Source organism: Petaurus breviceps, unplaced genomic scaffold (assembly GCF_028583685.1).
Source record: "Petaurus breviceps papuanus isolate PSGF00001 unplaced genomic scaffold, PetGlider_PUasm1.0 175, whole genome shotgun sequence".
Lineage (NCBI taxonomy): Eukaryota > Metazoa > Chordata > Mammalia > Diprotodontia > Petauridae > Petaurus > Petaurus breviceps.
In genome coordinates, this window is record NW_027185764.1 from 66,381,678 (window position 1) to 66,404,556 (window position 22,879).

At 39.0% G+C, this 22,879-nt stretch overlaps 1 pseudogene; it reads right to left on the minus strand.

Moving 5' to 3' along the window:
• The window catches only part of LOC138158943 (small ribosomal subunit protein uS2-like), a 48,136-nt pseudogene extending 29,620 nt beyond the window's left edge, over positions 1 to 18,516 (minus strand).
• Between the last annotated feature and the right edge of the window lie 4,363 nt (positions 18,517 to 22,879).

Below are 22,879 nucleotides of genomic sequence, written 5' to 3' on the forward strand. Positions count from 1 at the left end.
TCCTTCCTTCCTTCCTTCCTTCCTTCCTTCCTTCCTTCCTATTATTTAGCATTAGACTATTATTTAGCATTGTTCTAGAAATATTAGTTCTAGTAATAAACACCCCCCCCCCAAAATGAAGGAAACAAAATCATCATTTTGTTCAGATGATATGATGATTTACTTAGAGAAGCCTTAGAGAGTTAGCTGCAAATTAATTGAAATAATAACTTTAAAAGAGTTGTAGGACACAAAGTAAATCCACATAAATCATCAACATTTCTGCACATTACCAACAAAACCCAGCTGGAAGAGGGAGAAAGGGAAATTCCATTCAAATTAATTATAGATTACATAAAATGTGGATTCTACTTACCAAGGCACACATAGGAACCATATGAATGCAACTACAGAACATTATTTATAGAAATAAAAGTAGACTTAAATAGAGAAATATTGCTTGCACATGGGTAGGCCAAGTCAATAAAATGAAAACAAAAATACTAATGATGTTAATTTACTTATTTGGTGCCATATAAATTAAGCTACCAAAAGATTATTTTACAAAGCTGGAAATAAAATAACAAAATCCATCAAGGGAGGGGGGAATCAATTTCCGTTGCAAAATTTTAGCCATTGGATTCTGGCTATCCTTTATATGTACGATGAAATCTGTTCTCCACCAACCTAATGTTGTTTTTTTTTTTTCACTATGCTTTCCTCTGCTTTACCACAAATTCTATAATTACATAGTTGCTTGTCCTCAAGGTTTCCATCATTTCTACTTCAATTCTCTCTGTTTACCATATTCAAGTCTAGAATAGCAATTACCATTGTCATTTTTTTGAAGTATTAAAGTATCATTAAGACAAATTAAATATTTATCATGTGTTCTACTTTTTTGCAGAGAGTTATAACAGATGTCCAAATCATTGACATCTTTTACTAATACATTATACCTCATTGCCAGGTTTATGATTATTTCCTAAACTCCTCACTTAGTTCATCCTTCTGTCCAAGTGGCCCATAGTACCATACACTCCAAAAACAATAGGGTTTTCCCTCTTTCTATCATTGATCATCACCCAAATGTACCCCACTATTTCCTCATTCAGATTTTTGGCTTTTCCCATGTAAGTATAATTTCTTTTTTTTTTTTCAAGCAATCAGGGTTAAGTAACTTGCTCAAGATTACACGGCCAGTTATTTCTGGGTGTGGTGCTAAGTATCTGAGCCCAGGATTTGAATAAGTATAATTTCTTGACAAACAATGTAGCTCATCTTCTTCTTTTATCTATTTCATTTTTTACTGTTAATAATAGTAACTCATATTTAAATAATGCTTTAAGTTTTGTAAACTGTTTTTTCTCACCACAACTCTTTGAAATAGAGCCTAGACCTGTAATTTCATAGCTAGAGGGAACTCCTAAATGAGGAAACTTCCTCCACCCATGTGTTAGCACCTTCTGTGCAACACATAGTCTTAGACAGTTATTTAGAGAACTGAGAAGTTAAGTGACTTGCCCAGGCTAACACAACCAGTTTGTGTCAGAGATGGGACTTGGATATGGTTTTTCCTGGTTTTAAGGACAGATCTTTGTCCACTCTATCAAAGGTATAAAATTGTGGGTTTGTAGCAAAACTCCCCAATACATCAGGAGCAAGATTACAATGTAATTGGGAAATATTTCACAAAATAGATAAAATACAATATAGCATAGATAATGTTAATTTGTAGTTTTCTAAGTTAATATAAGGTCCATAGGGATCCATTTCTGTTTTAGTTTGAAACTACTGCGCTATACAATATTGCCTCTCCTGAGGTAAATAGCATTAATATTATTATCTTCCTTTTACAGATGAAGAATCTGAAGCTCTGAGAGATTTAGTGTTAGGCCCAATATCACATGTGTAGTATATATTACCTGGAAAAAATCTTGCCCATTGGTATCATCTTCCTAGCCAGTTGTTATGTTCCTAATTTTACCTTTATTTTCTGTAGTTGCAATAGAATGGTGATTAAAAAAACAAGCAAACGAAAAACTGGTCCCTAATACACTGAAGTATTTTGCTTTGGAAAGAGCAATTGTTTTTCTCTCTGGTTTTTCTTTATTTTTCACAATAATTTCTTAACATTTTGAATTCCAAATTCCCTCCCTCCCTCCCACACTTCCCCTACTTATTGAGAAGGCAAGCAATATGATAGCAATTATACATGTGAAGTCATGCCAAACATATTTGCATATTAGCCATGTTGTAACAACAAAAACCCAATAAAAAGCAGGAAACACAAAGAAAGTGAAAAAAATATGCTTCAATCTGATTCAGGGTTCATCAGTTCTCTCTCTGGAGGCAGATAGCATTTTTCTTTACAGGTTCTTAGGAACTGTCTTGGATTGATCAGAGTATTGACTTGAGTACCTAAGTTTTTCACAATTGATCATCATTACAATATGCTATTACTGTGTACAATGTTCTCCTGGTTCTGCTCACTTAACTTTGGATTGGCTTATATAAGTTTTACTCAGATTTCTCAGAAACTGTCTTGCTCATCATTTGTTATAGAACAATAATATTTCATCATAATCATATACTACAACTTGTTCTGCCATTCCTAATGGATGGACGTACCCTCAATATCCAATTCTTTGCCACCACAAAAAAGAACTACTATAAATGCTAATATTTTTGTATCTATTGGCCCATATCTCCTTTCTTTGATCTCTTAGGGATATAGACCTAGTAATGTTATTTCTGGGTCACACATATACAGCTTTATTGTTCTTTGAACATAGTTCTAAATTTTTCTCCAGGTTGATTGGATCAGTTCACAACTCCACCAGCAGTGCATTAGTGTACCTTTTTTCATATCCCCTCCAGCATCTATCATTTTCCTTTTCTATCATGTTAGCCAGTTTCAGAGTTGTTTTAATTTGCATTTCTCTAATCAATAGTGATTTAGAACATTTCTTCATATGACTATAGATTGCTTTGATTTCTTTGTCTGAAAACTGCCTGTTCATATTTAACTATTTATCAATTGAGGAATGGTTTGAAAAAGCAATATATTTGTTATGAAAAGTTGAAACCTTAGTTCTGCCATTTATTAGCTATGAGATCCTGGGCAATCCCTGAACCTCATTTTCTTAATCAGTGAAATGAGTAGGTTGAATTAGATAAACTTTAAGGTCTTTTTTTTTTAAGCTCTTTTTCTGCTTTTCTTTTGGCAGCACCATTTCCCCCCATTTGAATAACAAGGAGTGGATAGTGATCATCAGGTTTGATGCTTGTGCTTTTCCTCTGAATTGTCTTCAGTTTATCTTGCATACCTCTTGCTCATACATATTTATTTGTATGTTATCTCCCTAATTAAAGATTAGGAACTATAGTTTGCCTTTCTTTATGCCCACAGTGATAAGGAAGGAAGGAAGGAAGGAAGGAAGGAAGGAAGGAAGGAAGGAAGGAAGGAAGGAAAGAAGGAAGGAAGGAAGGTAAGGGGGAAGGAAAAATGGAGAATTCCTGTCAGGAGGTGATGAATTTAAAATGCTGTAAGAGACACAAATTTTTTGGACGTAGCCCTTGCAGCAATTTGTTTTACCAGACTGTGTATCTATGTATTGAGGACTTTCTTCCTTCCTTCCTTCCTTCCTTCCTTCCTTCCTTCCTTCCTTCCTTCCTTCCTTCCTTCCTTCCTTCCTTCCTTCCTTCCTTCCTTCCTTCCTCTCTCTCTTTCTCTGTCTCTCCTCCCCCCTTTCCTTATTTCTTTAATTTGCTAAGGGGGTGGAATAGTAGGAGCAATGGTAAATAAAAGAAAAAAATTGAAAAAATGGATGTCTCTCTGGGATGGAAAGCAGAGACATATGGGAAACATTTAGGTAATGTAAAAGTAAAACATATCAATAAAAAAGTATAGTAAAAAAAAAAATAAACAGTCTGAGACAGATTTCTGAGGTGTTCCATCAAAGAACTCTCTGCTGTGGGTCTTGAATGTGTGTCAAGACCAAAATGTTCCAAAGGCAAATTACAACTGCAGAAAAGACTCAGGTACATGTAGCCAGTTAACCCTTTAAAATCCTCAAGATTGCTAGAAAAATAACTTTTTCTTGATAAGAAGGTATATCAGAAGGAGACAGGCAAGTAAAATCAAGTCTCAAATTATTTTGCAGCTAAAGATTAATCCTTTGACCTGTACATATTGGCCCTCATGCCAAAATGAAGAAGAGAACTCTTCCAGATTTGGAGGAACATGCCCTTCATCTCAAAGCACCCTAGGGAGCCCGGCAACCTGCATTTACTATTCATTCACAATCTGGTCATCTGTAACTCATATCCTTCAAGGAGCCCTACTAGAATACATATGAGTTGTGTATAGGTTTTTATTTTCATCTTTTAGGAGTACACAGGTGACATTTATATAACACAAGGGAAAGAGCACTATCTCAGATTGTTAGAGGACGTAGGTTCAAGGCCTACATTTGAAACTTAAAATCTTTCTCACTTTGGGCAAGACAAAGTCTCCTTAGGTCTCAGTTTCCTAATATTTGGAATGAGGGGATCAGATTACATGGCTTTTGAGGTCCCTTCGAGCTCTGGATCTATGAATTTTGTCATCCATGACCATAACTATCCATTCTAGGCTCTAGAAATTGATTGCCTTTTCAACTTCTGAAATGAGCCCCATGAACCTGGGATACATAGTCCACACCCTCATGTAATTTAGTCTAGTAGGAGATATTCATATTCACATATGCACATATTCAAATTCAAAGTCAAATAGAAATTCATAAAGAGGCATAAAATGCTATATAAAGTGAAAGAAGGATCATGTCCATATGGGAATAGGATCAGGGAAGATACCCTAGCAACGACATTCAGATTGAATTTTAAAGGACAGAGATTTCAGCAGTTGGTGATGGTATTCTAGGCATAGGGAATGTTGTGAGTAAAGGCATAGATGCCAAAAAGCATAAATTACACATAGAGGTGATTAACAAATTTAGCTAGGGTGTAGAGTATATGAAAAGTGGAAGTATGGGATGAGCTTTTAAAGATAGGCAGGCACCAAATTGTGGGAGGACTTGAATACTAGTCTAACTACTCTGAACTTTTATTAAGTAGCAAAAAGTCATTGAAGGTTGTTGAGCGATAATATATGAGAAAATTAATCTAGCAGTAATGGGGAGAATGGATTTCAGGGGGAAAGATTAGTGACAGGAAGAGAGATTAAGGGACTCATAATATAATCTATGTGGTTGGTAAGCAAGGCCTGGCATCAGATATAGAGGAGTAGACAGATGAGAGAATAATTTCCTTGTGAGTAGAGAATATTTAGCTTCTTTTTCTTATATCAATGTTGATTGATCAGCAGTTAATATCTTTCTGTTTATTCTTTGTAATTGGCTAATCAACTAAGGAATTATTCCTTCTAAATAATATAATGCTTAACTCACTTAAAATGCATAAGTCCATAAAGTGCCCTTCATTTTCTTTCCTTTCTCCTTCCCTTCCCCCTACCTTTCCCTTCAGTTTTCCCTTCCTTTTCCCCTTCCCTTTTCCCTTTCCCTTCCATTTTACCCTTTCCTTCCCTTTTCCTTTACCTTCCTTTCCTTTCCCTTCCCTGCCTTCCCCTCCCCTCCCCTCCTCTCCTTTCCTTTTTTCCCCTTCACTTACCCTTTCCCTTCTTTACCTCTTCTCATTATAAATGTATTAAATGTTTTTAAATAATCCCACAGAGAACAGAAAAAAGAGGATTATGTGAGAAATTGTAAATGTTTATCACATACATCTTGTTTCTTTTTAAAGTTTAGATTAAATTTTACATGATAGTACCCACCCTGCCTTCTTAGTGGTATTCTCAATTTTCCCCAAAGATAATGCCATCAATAGCAGGGAGTTGTCCAGCTAAAACTGGTCCAGAGGAAGCCAAAAGTCAGTCCTAGCCTCATTTGTCAAGGTACAAAAACACCCAGAGGGTTTCAAGACAGCCCTCATTCTCCTATTATCTGTGAAGATAAAAGTATATAAAGTATGTTGTTGTTCAGTCATTTAGTTGGGTATGCCTCTATGTGATTCCATGGACTTTGGCCATGGGGTTTTCTTGACAAAGATATTAGAGTGGTTTGCCATTTCCTTCTCCAAAAGATCTATATAAGTGCTAGCTATTATTATCATTACCATCATCTATACTATCTGATAGTTCCCAGGACATTTCTCTTTACCTCTTCCTAGAACTCTGCATTTTTAGGCCCAGCTCACACCTTTAAACCAGACTAAACCCTTTATTTAGAGGCTGAGACCTTTCTGATTAGCACAGCCAATATCTCAAATAACCTGCCCCTGCCTTTTAATGAATGACCTGAGGCATCTGGGCCTTCCCAGAAAGGGCACTTTTAGATAGCAACCTTTCTCTGCTTTCCAGTTTCAGAAGTCTCAGCATGCTCTATGGCTAACTTTCATCCATAGGCAAGCTCAGGAGCAGGGCCCCAAACAACACTTCTCAAGGTCTGTCTACCTTTACTGGAGGACGTCTAAGTTCACCCAATATAAACAACAATAACAATCATAACAATTCCATATAGGTTTGTAAAACATGTTACCTACAGCATCTTATTAGAACCTCACAACAATTTATGTAAGGCAGGTGCTTCTATTCTCTATTTTTACAGATAAGGAAACTGAATGGTCTGACTTGCCCAACTTCACAGAGCTAGTAAATGAGAGACATGATTACAAACTCAATCTTTCCTGACTTGAAATCCAACACTCTTCCCATATTGTTACCTAGATGATGCATAAGGAAGGAAGGCCCTTGCCACTGACCCAGGAATGGTTGTTACCTTTAAGGTTACATAAGGAAAATACACCTTAAAGTTCCAAACCAAAAATTTTGGTTAAAACATCATCCTAATGGTTCTTGAGCTTTTCAAAATACTATATGCACTAAAGCTTAAGGCTTACTGTCGACTTCCCAGTATTAAATATGAGAAAGTAGGATAAATATGTTCTTCTCATGCCTTGGTCAGGTGTATGACTCATTTTGAAAGATGTAGTTGCTCATAGCAATAAAGCTATTTACCATGGGGCCTCAATTGGGACTGTGATCTATTTATGTATGGACCACATATCTGCTGAAATGAACTTGCCTCCACTAATCGGATTCTACTCAGAAACAAACTAGAATGTGAAAAATATTCTAATCCTACATAAAGAAAATGAAAAGAATTTGAGAGGGGAAAACAGATTGGGTTCTGGGTGACCCTGAGGCTGCTGGCAAGCAGTTTCTAGAGGAATCAATTGAGTCTGAATGCAGTCTGATATCTATGGTGTCCTTTATGAGTTAACTTCTGCAGATTGAGTAGATTGAAGATGGAGGAGGGTATTTATATTTATAAGTGAATTTATTTTGGTTTCCAATAAGTGGTATGCTTGTGAATTTTTAGTAGCAGTCTCTCTGGGGGAAAAAAGAATTTATGCATGGTATTCTTTTAAGTTGAACCTTCATTATTAACATTTTCTCCATCACTTTCAGTCTAGACAATCAACAAAATAAATCAAAATAAATCAAGCCCTGATTCAGAGTTTTTGCTGATTTCCAAAATGCAAATTCTCACACTGAAAATTTAATAATAGACTGGCAGGGGGTGGGAGGACTGGTTTGAACTGACTCCATCATGCCCCTGTTTCCAATAAGGGAGATGGGTAGAGTTGTTCAGCAGACAGAATTTTGGATTTGGAATTGGAAGATTTGGGTTCCAATTCTGACTCTGCTGTTTATCTCCTAGGTGACTTCCCATGAGTCATTTAACTTCTCTGGGGCTTCAGATTCCTTATCTGTAAAATGAAGGGATTAGATCAGATGATCTTTGGCTCAAAATATATGATCTTATTAAGAATAAATAGAAGGAGCTTATTAGGACTAAGTAATAACAAAGTAGGCAGACACACTGAGAATTACTCAGCCAAAGAAGACAAGTCCTTCACAAGAATCGGAAGCAGGTAAAGTTTATTTCTTGGGCCTTTCAGAGCTCTTCACCTTCATAGACTTTCAGTGTACTTATGTAGCTCCTGGATCTGCAGAAAAGGCCACTTAGTCCCTTACTTTGGTATAGACTTCTAATCAGGGCTACATGTTCCAGACTGATTCCTTCACCTACCCCTTCATCTCTGATGATTTCATTGACATAATGAAACTCAGATATTCATGACTGATTATGGCTTCATGGTGTAGTGAATAGAGAACTAGACTTGGATTGAAGACTTGGATTTGAATACTGCCTTTCACACTTACTTACAATGTGACCTTAGCAAGTAATTTAATCTTTCTGAGTGTCAGTTTTTCAAATCTGTAAAATGGGGGTGAGGTGAGGAACTTGAATATCTCTAAGGTCCTTTCCATTTTAAATCTATTTTTCCTTAAAGAGTATCAATCAATCAATAAACTTTCATTAAACATTTACTATGTGCTAAGTGTTGGGGATGCAAAAAGAGGCAAAAGATAATCCTTGACCTCAAGTAGTCCAGGGGAATTCTGGAACATATGTGGAATAGTGAGAAGCAGACTCGCTACAGAAAAAGTACACTGGATTTGGGATCAGGGAACCTGGATTAGTCCTGGGTTTGCCCCTTATCTTGGATCAACTCTCTGGGCCTCCATTCTCCAATCTGTCAAATGAGATGATTGGACCAGATGACACTTTAGCTTCTAACATTCTATGTGACTTTTAGGGTAATTCTCTGACATATGAGGAGTTGTTATTGTTCAGTTATTTCAGTTGTTTCCAACTCTTCATGATCCCATAGAGGGTTTTCTAGGCAAAGATACTAGCATGGCTTAGCATTTCCTTCTCCAGTTCATTTTACAGATGAGAAAACTGAGGCAAAACAGGGTTAAGTGACTTGCCCAGGGTCACACAGTTAAGAAGTGTCTGAGGCCAGATTTGAATTCAGAAAAATGAATTTTCCTGACTTCAAACTCCACACTCTATCCAATGTACCAGCATATTATGCAAATGTCCAGGCTGGATTCTTGAGTTATACTAGTCACTGTTTAGATTAGTGGGATTTTTTAAGTGATTGGGGGAATTTTCTGGGCCACTCAAATTATACCATACAGACATTTGTCTTCTTCAGGTAAGGCCAGCCTTTTAGTCAAATTCTGATTTTTTGACAAAAGGGACATTGCTAGTGGGCTCACTCAGGAAGTTAAAGCTGGTTACATAACTGTAAAGAATGCACTCTCCATATGGGGCCTTCGTAGGACAGCTGATCTTGCCCAAAGAGCAGGCAGGTATGGCTTGTAGTTTACAGTCTTTCTTGAAATCTGATTGAATGAGCCCCGATTCAATCACAACAAATGCTTATAGGATAGGATAGACACAGCACTCAGGACTGAAATATAAAGAATGAAACAATTCCTAGTCACAAGCCGTTTAAATTCTATTTAGTGTCTGACATTCTTCCCTCCCATCTGTGTCCAAGTACTTCAGTTTTCTGGAACAAATCCCAGAAAGCGAACTCTCCATAGAGAAGATAGAAGCAAAACATTTATTCAGACAGCAGAAAACCAAATCCTAAAACCAGTAAGCCAATTCCATTATATTAGCAAAGAAGTTAATAAATCATAACAACACAGAAAGCCACAGCCTCCTTTAGCCTATCCACAAACCGATATAATATCAATATTTACTCACAAACCTGACTAAATCCTTGCCCGTGTCCTCTCTCTCCCACCATCTATCTGGCTCTCACTCCCAGCTTCCTGTGGGCTCTGCTCTACCCTTCAGCAAACTCTTTACACCACAGGCTCCATGTGACTACATTAAGCCTATTAGGGAGCAGAGTTTATTTTCAAAGCAGGCAAGGTCTTCAAATTCCCCTAGGCCTATTAAGGGGCAGAGAAGGTCTTCTAATTCCATTACCATTTCACCCCACTGCTTAACTCAGTGCCTTGCAAGTAGTAGGTGCTTAATAGAAGCATGGGACTAGACCTTTTGGTCAGGATGGGGCGGGGAGGGAAATCTTCTAAATCTAAGGATTAGAGTAAGACTAAACCTAAGGATTAGAGTAAGATTCCTCTAAATCCAAATTACACCAAATGCTTCTCTTTCTACTCTAGGTTGCTTCCAGGACTGGAATTTTGAAGGAAGTAATTCCTTTAACAAGACCAACAAACTCTGCAAGACTCATTCCCAGCCATTCCTTCTCTAGACTCTTAGATCCACCCAAATTGTCATTTTAGAAGGAATGATATGACACATCACATGTCAACCATAAAGTCTTTGGAAAATTAGTCCAGGAATGCAGCCATATAGCCACTGGGAAGTATCCTGAGAAGCTGAGAGGACTGCCAAGTCATTCCTTTTTAGTTGATGCTTTTTACATTGGACATATGTGTCCAGAACCTGGTGTGACTTAGTGCTGCCAAGCAGACACCTAATAATGAATGCACAGAATCATAGAATTTCAGAGTTGGAAGGTGCTGTGGAGGTCAACTAGCCCAAATTGTCCCTGAACAAGAATGCCTTCTACAATGAATCTGATAAGTGCTCACCATCAGAATCATAAGTATGAATTGTTAAGACTGAGTGGCCACCATAAGGATAAGCATCCCAGTATATGTCACAGTTAGGGGGCACAGTGCTGGACCTGGAATCAGAAACTGCCTGATTGCAAATCCTGCCTCAGACACTTACTAACTGTGATACTGGGCAAGTCACTTAACCTTTGTTTGACTCAGTTTCTTCATCTATTAAATACAAATAACAATATTTTAATAACTTATCTCTTAAGGTTGTCATGAAGATAAAATGAAATATTTGCAAAATTCTTGCAGTTCTAAATAAAAATAAAACCTTAAAGCTCTAAATAAATGCTAACTGTTATTATTATGAGGCATATTTAGTTGAGGGGGCTATGAAAGAAAACACTACCTTATGGTGGGGAAGCAGAAACCAACGATGAGTCAGATCATCTAGATTGTTTACCAAACCAGGAATGACAAATGTTTGAAGCATCCCTAGGATTCCTGGGGAATGTTATAGCAGCCTGGGAAACCTCACTTCTCACTTATCTTCAGCCAGGAGGCTGCAGTATAGAGGTTTGTTGTTCAGTTGTTTTCAGTCATGCATTGCTCTTCATGGCCCCATTGGTGGTTTTATTGGCAAAGACACTGGAGTGGTTTCTCATTCTCTTCTCCAACTCATTGTACAGATAAGGAAACTAAGGCAAACAGGGTTGAGCAACTTGCCCAGGGTCACACAGCTAGTAAATTATCTCAGGGAAGATTTGAACTCAGGAAGATGAGTCTTCCTAACTTCATTCAGGCCTGGCATTCTATCTACTGTGCCATCTAACTGAGGTGACCCAAAGCAGGGAGATAGAAGACAGCCACGATTTGCATGTTTGTTTTAGAGGGTCATCGTATCTGAAGTGGGAAGAGATATCAGGGATTACTTAGTTCAAAGCTCTTTCATTTCTCAGATTCAGCTGAGTAAAGTACCTTGCCAAAATCTCATAACTCATTAGCAGTAGAGACAGGAGCAGAGCCCAGGTCATCTGACTCTAAATCCAATATTCTTTCCATTCTGCCATGTTCCTTATGTATGTATATGTGGTCATATTTTATATATGTGTATATATGTGTGTGTGTACATGTGCATGTGCCTGTGTGCATGTGTGTGTGTGTGTATCTACAATCTCAATGGCAGCTGGGTGGCACAGTAGATACAGTGCCAGGCCTGGAGTCAGGAGACTCATCTTCCTGAGTTCAAATCTGGCCTCAGACACTTCCTAGCTGTGTGACCCTGGGCAAGTTGCTTAACCCTGTTTGCCTTACTTTCCTCTTTTGTAAAATAAGCTGGAGAAGGAAATGGCAAACCACTCCAGTATCTTTGCCAAGAAAATCCCAAATGAGGTCATGAAGAGACAGATGTGACTAAAACAGCTCAACAACAACTACAACGACAAAAACAAAACACAATCTCAGAGAGTGGTTGTGGCAAGGGTTAGAGAAGAAAAAAAAATGTCTGCATGAGATTGATGGTGAATTTGGGTTTTTTTTGCCTGCCTTTTGGAGGGCAATTGGGGTTAAGTAACTTGCCCAAGGTTACACAGCTAGCTTTTTGTGTGGGTGTTAAGTGTCTGAGGCCAGAACCGAACTCGGGTCCTCCTGACTCCGAGGCCAGTGCTTTACTCACTACGCCATCTAGCCGCCCCAAGATGGTGAATTTGTGATGTCTACATAAATAAATATTTTAAATCATCCTCGAGATGGCTTGAGACTTTGTTTTATTTTCACCAAGATGTCCATTTATTGTTTAAACATATCTGGAAGATAAGATCACTGCCAGGGGACATGTCCTCCAAGCCTGGTCATCACTATATTAACCACAGCCTATGTGGAGAATCAACACATTCCTCCTGTTGGCTGTTGACCATTTTTCCATCTGCATGTTCGGAATCAGGGGAAGCTGATTCTTTGGAAACTTCATTTAGTTCTGTCTTGCCTTAAGTAGTACCCTTCCAGATATGATAATGCTGATCGGCCAAGGATGTAACCTCCTTAATGGTAATGCATGTAGAATAGGAGCCTGGCACCTAGACTGCATTTTAAACATTCCACACCATTAGCCAGCCCTCATTGCTTAGCAGATTGACAGCAGCATATAATGGGAACCTACCAGCCCAGCAATGAGCTCTACCTTTTCTAGAGTTTCTTGACCCAAACTTCCCACTGAATGGGGGCAGTTCCAGGGTCACCATCCTCTAAAAGAAAGGTAGGATGAGGAGAAGTAAACCTTGCATGGCACCATGGGAACATTCAGGACACCCATGGCTCTGCTGTGAACACAGGTCAGAAGCAAACTGTGAGATAAATGCACATTTTTAACTATTTTCCTTTGGGGCGTTATTTTTAGAAAAAGTGATAATAAGCCTTTTCATTCCTGTATTTTTTTGCATTTCTTTATTATTTTTTGCATATCTGTATTTTTGTACTTTTTTTGCTTATTGCTTTGCTATTTGAGGCATGGCTTCTCAGGTGTTATCTCCAAAAACTTCTACTGCTATGAATTCTGGGAGGGCTGTGCAAGCATTCTTACCTTTGTAAAATCTCCTCTGAGGTCCTTTCTACTATATTTCTATGACCTTTGAAGTTCTTAGCAAGACTATGAGGGAGTGATTGCCTGGCTTCCTTCCTTGTATGGCAGGGCAGACAAAGTGTTGGTTAAACTAACTCTAGCTAGGGGAGGTCCTGACTTTGTTGGAATGTGCCTTGAATTCTGCAGCACAAGATGGATGAACAGCAACGATAATTTATTGGCTTGTTCATTTACACTTTACTGTGTGCAAGGCAATGTGGCTACAAAAACAGAAATGAAACAGTCTCTGTCCAGTCTATATGAGGATACATGTATATGGTTGAGGAAATAAAAGATACATACAAAATAAATCCAAAGTAAATAAGAGGAGGACATTAAATAGGAAAGGCCTCCTATAGTTTGGGTTACTTGAGTTGACCCTTGAAAGAAGGTAGGGCTTCTAAGAGGTTGAGGAGAGGAGAGAGATCATTCCAGTTACCAGGAGCAGCACAGTCAAAGGTACTGATGTCAGATAAAATGACAGACAGGTACAGGGAACAGTAAATAAATCAGTTTGGCTGGAATGTAGAACACATGGAGGGAAATAATGTGTAATCTACAAGGAAAAATAGGCTGGGGGCAGTTTGCAACCGATATTTAAATATACCATAGGAGAGTTTGTGATTATGTCCTAGAAACCATAAGGAATCACTGTGAAGCCTACTGAGTAGGAAGAGGGAGGAAAGCAGGTGAATGAAGCCTTTATATAGAATCTAGAATGTGCCTTGGCACTGTGCTCAGTGCTTTTTACAAACATGATTTCATTTTATCCTCACAATAACTATGTGAAGTAGGTCCTATTATTGTACTCATTTTACAGTTAAGGAAATGGAAGCAATCAGAGGTTAAGTGACTTGCCCAAGGTCACACATCTAGGACTTGATAAGGTCAAAACCTGAGCTTCAAAATTATCAATTTCACAACTATATGGAGGATAAATCTGAGAGAGAAGATATTGGATGCAAAGAGACATTGAGAGACTATTGCAATAGTACAAGAGGGACTATTGAGGTAGAAGACTTGGCAACCATTTAGAAAAAGGGGAAGTGAATGAGAGTAGGGGATAATACTTAAGTTATTAACCTAGATGACTGAAAGTCTGGTGGCATTTTTGTCAGAGACATAAAAGCCAGGAAAAGGAGAGATAAGAATTTAGGGGTGAATATTTGCAGTTCAGTTTTTGACATGAGTTTCAAATGCCTATGAGGCATCTAAGGGACTGTGTGGCATAATGCATTGAGAGCTTGTCTCTGAATTAGGAAGGTCTGGTATCAAGTGGTACTTCTGACATTAAATAGCATTGAGGTTAAAAGCAAGTCAATTGACCTTTCAGTAACCCAGGCAACTCTCTAAAACTGTAAATTGTAAGGGAGTAGCAGATTTTCATTGGCAGAGAGAGTTTTCACACCAGGAATTTCCCCCAACCAAGAAACCCTGATCCCACTCAAAATCAGGCAAATAGAGGTATAAGATTAGAGGTGAGGAGAGAAAGATGAAGGCTAGAGATATAAATTTGGAATTCATCTACATAGAAATGATGGTTGTACCCATGGGAGCTGATGAGTCAGACAGAGGGGAGAGGGAGAGAGAGAGACAGAGAGACAAAGATAGAGAGGACAGAGAAAAAGAAACACAGACAGAGATACAGACACACAGAGAGAGACACATAGAGACAGAGAGACAAAGATAGAGAGTCAGAAAGACATTCAGAGACAGAGAGGAGGGAGGGAAGGGGGGAAGAGAGAGACAGAGACAGAGAGATAGACATAGGCAGACAGACACAGAGACAGAGAAGAAAATAGAAAGTTCAGGACAGATCCTTGGGGTACATCTAGGCATAGAGTGTAGAAAATGAATGATGATGTGTAAAGGAGACTCATAAGTACTAGATTAAAGAGAGATTTCATTTAAAGTGAAATAGATAAGAGGAAAATAGCATTTATTATTCCAATGATGTTTTCTCTTTTAGCAGCTGGTGTATCCAGCTCCATTAACATGAATAATACATGTATATGCATCCAGTTCAGATAAGAGATCCACAAGGTTACTGCCATTCAAAGTAATTTGTTTTTTGTCCCATCTCCCAAATTGCACCTTCAGTGCTCCTGAGGAATGAAGTAAGGATATGATGACTCCAGGTGATAACCCAAGACAAGAAGTTGGATATGGTCGAAAGCAGAGTCTAACTGGGGAGACAACAAGTAAGCAATTACATTATCCATTAAATTTTAAGCTCCTTGAGAGCAGAGGCTGTCTTTTCCCTCTTTTTGTATCCCCAGTCATGAGGTATGGGCTCTGGGAGCTTCCTCGAGCTCTCCTTGAGTCCTTGAGGTACAGGCTCTGGGAACCTCCCTTGGACTCTTGATTAAATTGTCTCATTTGATGAGGCATTTGCATAAGATAATAAGCCTTACATTGTGGCTAGGCCCAGACCACTAGCCTAGTTACTAACTGCTAACTACTAGCCTAGTTACTAGCCAAGCCCTCCATTGTTTATCTACTTCCCACCCTTGAACCTATCAAAATATCAATACACCCTTGAACTGGCCTAGCCCACCATTGTCTGCAGATCTCCCACCCTTAATCACTCACTGACCTCATTAACTCCTCCCGAAGACCCTCCCCAAACTCCTCCTCTAGATCATCCCTAGATTCCGCCCACAACCTTCTGTATATAAGACCCCATCTCACACCATGTGGTATGAGAGCTCCATAAAGAGCACACAATTTAATCAAGAGTCCAGGGGAGGTTCCCAGTCTGTACCTCAAGGACTCAAGGAGAGCTCAAGGGGGCTCCCAGAGCCCATACCTCATCACCAGTGCTTAGCACAATGCCTGATACATAGGAGGTACTTAATGAATGTTTATTGACTATGAAGAACCTATATAAAGGAGAGGGAAAGCAGCAGCATTAAGGGGGATGAGGGCTTCTTGCGGAAGACAGGAATTTAGTTGGGACTTAGAGAGCCATGAAGTTAGGAGGTAAAGATGAGGAGGGAGCATATTACAGGTATGAAGAACAGTCAGTGAATATGCCTGGAGTTTAGAAATGGAGTATCTGGTGAAAAGAACAGTCAGGAAACCAGTATCACTGGACTGAAGAGTATATGGGGAGGGGGGAGAAGGGCAAGGTGTAAGAGGACTGGAAAGGTAGGAGAGGACCATTCCAAACAAGGGTATTCTAGTTCATTATGCATTAATGATCCCCCCACTTGAAAAGGATCCATAGTACTGGGACTGGCCTCTTCATTAACTAGTCATAGCCATTAGGATTTATTGGAACAGTAGTGGTCAGAGACCTGGTAAGCAGTGGTAAGAGACCCTCTTAATTCCAGGACTGTCCGTCTTTTAATTATTTCCTATTTATTTTGTATAGAGTATGCTTTCTATACATTTATTTGCATGTTGCCTCCCCCATCAGATTGTAAACTCCTCAAAGGTAGGGACTGTCTTTTGACTCTTTTTGCATCCCCAGAGCTTAGCACAGGGCCTGGAACACAGTTAGTGTTTAATAAATTTTCATTTATTTATTGGTTCTAGTTCTATCACTGCCATTAACTAACTATATGATCTTAAGTCACTTCCCATCCCTGAGACTCAGTTTCCTCATTTGCATAGAAATGTAGAGAGGTGGAGATGAAGTGGTTTCCATTGTTTTTTTTAGCTCTAAATACTGTACCAGGAATGACCATAATAATCTAGTATATGATAAGCCCAAAGATCCAAGCTATGGAACAAAAACTCATTATATGTAGTATATATGTATGTTATTCACAGTACCTATGGTGGCTATGAATATGTTGGTGTAATTCTGAACCACAAAATGTAACATACTCTCCACTTGGAAGACAGAGCCAAAACATTTATTCAAACACCAGAAATCTGAATTCTGACACCAGAAAGCCAAATCCATCATAGCAACAAAGAAATCTATACACTGACCTTTTACTTTGTCTTTGGCATTTATGGGTTCATATTTCTGGCAACCTCCACAGCTGCTGGTTACACTCTCCCGAAGTCTGCTCCAGTCACTGCTGGTCAGCGCCACCCTGAGGCTAAAACAGTGGGCTCAAACGTGGGGCTGGGCTAGGCTCCCAGTGCTGTGATGGACCCTTTCTGCCAGCCTGCTGGGCTTCCTTCAGCAGGAGATTTGTTTCTCTCTGTCACTTTTTGAGTTCTGTAGTTCTGAAGTTTGTTTAGAGTCATATTTTATAGGTATTTGAGGTGGTTATGGGTGGAGTTCATGGAATTTTCCCTTTTTCTATGCTGCCATCTTGGCTCCACCCCCAAAAGGGTCTAATTGTACAAAAATATTTATACCTGCTTTTTTTGTGTGTGGCTAAGAATTGGAAATCAAGGGGATGCCCATTAATTGGGGAATGGCTGTATAAGCTGTGGTATATGATTGTGATAGAATATTATTGTGCTATGAGAAATGACAAGCAAGATGATTTCAGAAAAACCTAGGAAAACTTAAATGAACTAATCCAAAGTGAAGTGAGCAGAACCAGGAGAACATTGTATAGCATAACAGAAGAGCTATGAATGACTTAGCTGTTCTCAGCAATACAATGATCCAAGATAATCCCGAAGAACTCATGATGAAGCATGCTATCCACCTCCTGAGAAAGAACCGAAATTGTCAGAATACATACTGAAGCATGTTCTTTCTCTCTTTCTCTTTTTTTCTCCCTCCCTTCCTTCTTTTTTTTCTTTCATCTGCATGTTCAAAATGACTAATATGGAAATGTTTTGCATGATTATACAGGTATAAACTATGCTGGATTGTTTACTTTCTTGGGGAAGAAGGGAAGGATAGATTTTGGAACTCAAAACAAAAAAAAAAAGCTAAAAAATTGTTTTAACATGTAATGGAGGAAAAACAAAATAATTAAAAAAATAAATACTGTACCAGGATGATCTCATTGTTTCTTCAGAGTGACTTAGAAGCATACACAGAGGAAAAAGAGCCTTCCTGAAGAAGACAGCTATCCATAAATTAACCTGTCTCCACATGCCAGGGTTCCTTAAACACAAAAGATCACTCTTTTTCTTACCTGTTTTTGGGAAAGCACTACGTGAGATCCACCCAACAGGAAGGCTGTCTTCTTTAGGGTGATGCCAGTGGCAAACTTGGCTTGTTGTTTGCTCTTGGGGTGCCTTTTGGCTCATTCATCATAACTAGATTGCTATTTGTTCTAGCCCTTGCTTTTATTGGAAATGGATTGTGCAAATGGACAATGACATAGGTGAGGAGAAGGGAAGAGACATATATAATTTCTTTCTCTTCTCTCCTACTCCTACAAATCTAGAACAAACACCAGCAAGCAGCCTTTTAAGGTTAGGTTCCAGGAATTATTCATGAAAAACTCATGCCTGTCTAAAACCTGCAAAGCTGCCGGGCTATGGGTTTTCCCTACAGATAGGAAGTGTCAATTTCAGTTCAGAGGTGGGTGGGGGACTTTTTTTTTTCTGTTTTCTCATGCATTGGAAAAAATGTGTGCACTAAGACCTGTATACAGATGTTATTTCCCTTGGCATGTCACAACAGCATATGGAAAGCTAAGCTACATCACCCAGCCCCTCCCTTCTACCCCTTCCCCTTCTCTACCTCACCCCTGGGGAATACAACAAGATCCAGATGCTTTCATCAGTGACACACCATTGAGAAACTTCAGGAGAATGCTCTCTTCCTTTTTCCTGCCTTCCTGATGCCAAGTGCAACCTGTCCAGGGCACCTATTTTAAGAGGGCAATTTCTAGGTACCTGGTGAGAAAATCTCACTGAGGGGTTGCATAGGGAAATCCCCAAACTCAGCATGGCATATGTCATTGTGGGTAGGATGAATGAGTAAACGAATGTGTGAATGAAATAATGAAAAAACATTTATTAGTATCCAAATAGAAAAGTAGGAGTCCCTGCTCTCAAGGTGTTAACACTCTTTCTTGTTTGTTTTAAAAATAATTTGGTGACCTAAATTACCCTCTGCATTCCCCCCAACACATCTGAAAGAATTTTTTTTTGGAGGGCAATTGGGGTTAAGTAACTTACCCAAGGTCACATGGCTAGTTTTTGTGTTAAGTGTCTGAGGCCGGATTTGAACTCACGTCCTCCTGACTCCAGGGCTGGTGCTCTATTCTCTACGCCACCTAGTTGCCCCTGAAAGAATTATTTTTAAAGAAAAAAAGAAATAAAGGAAGAAAAAGGAAAAAAAACAACAAAACTGATCAACACATCAAAAACCAAAACCTGATAATATATCCAATGTTCCATATTCATGGAAAATTATGTGGCACAGTGCCTGGAATACTGGGCCCATTGTCAGGAAGACCTGAGTTCAAATCCAGCCTCGGATACTTACCAACTATGTGACCTTGGCCAAATCATTTAACTTTTATTTGCCTCAGTTTCCTCATCTGCAAAATGGGGATATTGATAGCGCCTACCTTGCAGGGTTATTGTGAGGATCAGATTAGATAATATTTGTAAAGTTTTTAGCACTGTGCCTGACACATAATAGGTGCTATAAAATATTCCTACTCATGGACCCCCACGCTGCTACAATGTATGGAGGAGTCTTCTCATATCTTTTTTGGGGGCCAACTTTGCTTTTTTTAATTTTGCATATTCATTTTCAATTGATTTGGGGTTGTTCTTCTTTGTATCATTTTCTTGGCACTACTTCCATCACTCTGCATTAGTTCATATAAGACTTTCCATGCTTCTCTTGCCACTAGACTTCACTGACTCTGGAAAAGAAAGTAAGGCTGATGACTTTGTGCAATTCTGCCTTACTTAAATCCAATCCATGCACAAATCACCCTGTGATGTCATTCGTCTTCTTCAAAACAAAAGACTAACAACAACTGTATGAGTTGCTGGGTGAATCCTCATCTCCACTGGGCTGGGGTCTTGAAAGTCACTCCCAAAGGCAGCTCCTTGATCCCCAGTGCATCGATGCTGTGCTGACTGTAAAACTCAGACTAAATTCTGACTTTGAGATCCTGATGTCTTACTCTCTGACCTTCTAAAACTTGCAAGGTCAAACATTCCACTCACCAGAGACCCTTCAACTAGAATAGGAAAGAACAAATGAAAAGGTCAAGGATGGAGACCCCACTTCTCAGGGTCACATGGTCTCAGAAGGGAGAAGGACCTAAGTTAGAATATAGTCTCTCCCCAGATGCAGTGGCTGAGAATAAAGCCAAAATGGATGGCCAAAGCTAACTCAGACCTTTTTGAAAGATGAAAGACATTTCTGGCTCCATAATTCATCAAATAAGTTTCCTTACAATCACATGACTGACCAACCAAAACTAGCTCTGAAATACATGCTGCCCTGTCTCCCTTATATATCATTACAATTCTCCAGGAAAAAAACTCAACCAAATCTCCATGTGGAAACATGTCATTCTTGTCTCTCTGTACATGGACCAGATCCCCATGACACTTGTATTAATGAAGATAAATATTCCAGTAGCCAGGAGAGCAAGACTATTCCAGGAAGCTGAGATGGAAAGAATTTAGGTCCTATTGAAAATTAGTGATTTTAGGTAGAATTAGAGCTGGACCAGACCTTGGAGGTCATCAAGTCCAACCCCTTCATTTTGTAGATGAGGACACAGAGGTTTTAGGTGCTAAAGTGACTTGTCCAAAGTCACAGGTTTTGTTGTTGTTTAGTCAATTAGTTGTGACACCATTTGGGGTTTTCTTGGCAAAGATACTATGCTGGTTTACCATTTCTTTCTTCAGCTCATTTTATAGATGAGGAAACTGAGGCAAACAGGATTAAGTGACTTGCCTAGGGTCCAAACAGCTAGTAAGTGTCTGAGGCCAGATTTGAACTCAGGTCCTCTTGATTCCGGGTCTGGCACTCTATCCACTGTGCAACTGCAATGGTAATGGAATTTGAAGATTTTCCCTGCCCCTTAATAGGCCTAGGGAATTTGAAGATCTTCCCTGCAACTTTATGGGTCTCAAGTGGAATGCAACAGGAGGGACTTGGTTGGGAAGAGGCTTGTTTTTCAGGAAGTACCACACCTTCTGTTACTTTGTAATTAAGCAGTGGGTCCTGAGGGTTGTGATGTCCTTTGACTGAAGAAAGGGATCTGTACTCTGAGGTGAGGTTTTGCTTTGTGGCTTACTTATGGGAAGAGTTGTGTGAGTCATTGAGCCCCCCAGCTTTGAAAACCCAGATGTTGGTGCTACTCTCTCTGGTAACTATGTATGTATGTAATGGTCAGACAGCTAGAAACCCTGTCTTTTGTTCTGTTGAATTGTGTTATTTTCTCTGTATTTTTTTTAAGCAATTGGGGTTAAGTAACTTGCTCAAGGTTACACGGCCAAGTGTTTCTGGGTGTGGTGCTAAGTATCTGAGCCCAGATTTGATCTCCAGGTCATCCCTACACTGGAGCTGGTGCTCTTACTTGCTGAGCCACCTGGCCACCCCACTGTCTGTACTTTTTGTCTGCTTGTAATTTCTGGTTTTATTTTCTGAAGTTCTGGGTGCTGACTTTTCCCCCTGAACTAAGTGAATGTATATATATATGTATATGTATATATATGCATATATATGTACATATGTGTGTATGTATATGTATGTATGTGTGTATATGTATATATATATATATGTATGTTTAATGAAAGATTGTTAACCCTTTTCGAGTTGTTTTCCTTTAGTAAAGCAGATCAAAGACCCTGTGCTAGCAGCCATCCTGGGGATGCTAGGGAGCTTGCTCTTACAACAACCTAGCTGCCTAACGCCCTTAGCTCTAGAAGCAGTATTGGACTTCAAAGTCAATCTCCTTCTGCCCTTGCATCATTATAGATTGTGCTTTACAGTTTGCAAAGTGACTTTCTCCCTTTCAAAACCTGAAAGGCAGATATGGTGGAGGAGACATTTCTGGCTAGGAAAGTCTTGTGGAAAACTTAACAAATCTCACCATTTTTTGAGCTTGACTTTTCTGTGCCTGCCTGCTAAAGAATGTGTGTTAACCCAAGTCAGACTTCTCCCAAACAATCCTGAAGTAGATTAACCTAGGGTTTTGACATGGTTGTTATTTAATAATAATAACAATGAAATAATATCACAGTAGTAATAACCACAACAATAATAAGGACGTTAATGATGACAGCTTGCATTTAGATAGTGCTATAAGGTAGGCAAAATGTCTTACATGTGTCAGTTTGGCCTGTCTGCCAAGATGGTTTTTACTGGGGTGTTGCTATTGCACATGCTATAGCTTCTTAGAGCCACAGGTGAGAACTGAGCATCAGGTGGACATGAAAGGTGGATGAACAGGAGGAAGACAGTGAAGTCGGAACTTCTGTACCAAAAGCTTCCAAGAAAAATGGTTACAGGCCATAGAAGAGCATAAGAAGGATTTTGAAAACCAAATAAGAGAAGTGGAGGAAAAATCAGGAAGAGAAATGAGAATGATGCAAGAAAATTATGAAAAGAGAGTCAACAACCTGACTGAAGAAAATAATACCTTAAAAAATAGACTAACTTGAATGGCAAAAGAGGCTCAAAAAGGCAATGAGGAGAAGAATGCCTTAAAAAGCCAAATTTGCCAGATGAAAAAAGAATCTCAAAAGCTCACTGAAGAGAATCATTCCTTCAGAATTACACTGGAGCAAATGGAAGCTAGTGACTTTATGAGAAATCAAGATACTATTAAACAGATCCAAACAGATGAAAATATAGATGACAATGTGAAATATCATATTGGGAAAAAACCACTGACCTGGAAAATAGATCCAGG